The sequence below is a fragment of the Rattus rattus genome, chromosome 13 (assembly GCF_011064425.1).
Source record: "Rattus rattus isolate New Zealand chromosome 13, Rrattus_CSIRO_v1, whole genome shotgun sequence".
Taxonomy (NCBI): domain Eukaryota; kingdom Metazoa; phylum Chordata; class Mammalia; order Rodentia; family Muridae; genus Rattus; species Rattus rattus.
In genome coordinates this window covers 47,992,868-47,993,599 of record NC_046166.1, presented here as the reverse complement: position 1 = coordinate 47,993,599, position 732 = coordinate 47,992,868, and the positions used below count along the sequence as shown (strand labels likewise).

At 32.4% G+C, this 732-nt stretch overlaps 1 pseudogene; it reads left to right on the top strand.

The window, feature by feature from the left end:
* The first annotated feature begins 353 nt into the window (after positions 1–353).
* Positions 354–485, top strand: LOC116915155 (annotated as a pseudogene).
* Positions 486–732: the final 247 nt, after the last annotated feature.

Below are 732 nucleotides of genomic sequence, written 5' to 3'. Positions count from 1 at the left end.
GAAAATCAATTTGATGTATTAAATCCTGCACCCTTATAGTTCACAAAATGGGAAAATCTAGGAGGAAAAGAAGCTGTAGAGGCATATGGCCTACCTAAGTCAATTCTAAATAAAATAAACAATTTAAATAGACCTATAGCTAACAATGAGTTTGAAGTTTCCCAAGTGAAGGGTCCATGTCCAGATAGAGTCATCATTGAATTCTACCACACAACTAAAATGAACCAACACTACTACCACTTCATAAAACTGGAAGGGAAGGAATCCTCCATGTTTTATGATGCTAATACTCCTCTAATGTAAATATAGATATAGACAGAATAATAACAAAAACATGAAGAAAAAAAAACCTTAGCTTTGTGCAGTGGCAGTATCATAGTCAATGAGGTTTATTCAAGGCATGATAATTGCTAATTGAAAAAACTTGACTTTATGTCGATGTCCCTGATGAATACAGATATAAAATGTTGCAATAAATTAGGTTTAAACCCAATTAGGAATCTAACCAAAAAGAACATGTGTAGTTTAACATAAAATCAGTAAGTGCAATACTGCACATAATTTATTCAAGGAGAACATGATTATCACGATAGATATAGGACAGGTTTTTAGCAAAACTCAAGCATTAAGTTATGATAAAACCCTAATGAGACTAGGAATAGAAGGAACCTATCTCAATGTAATATAGGCTGTGTATGAGAAACTAATAGCCAGCATTATATGAAATATGCT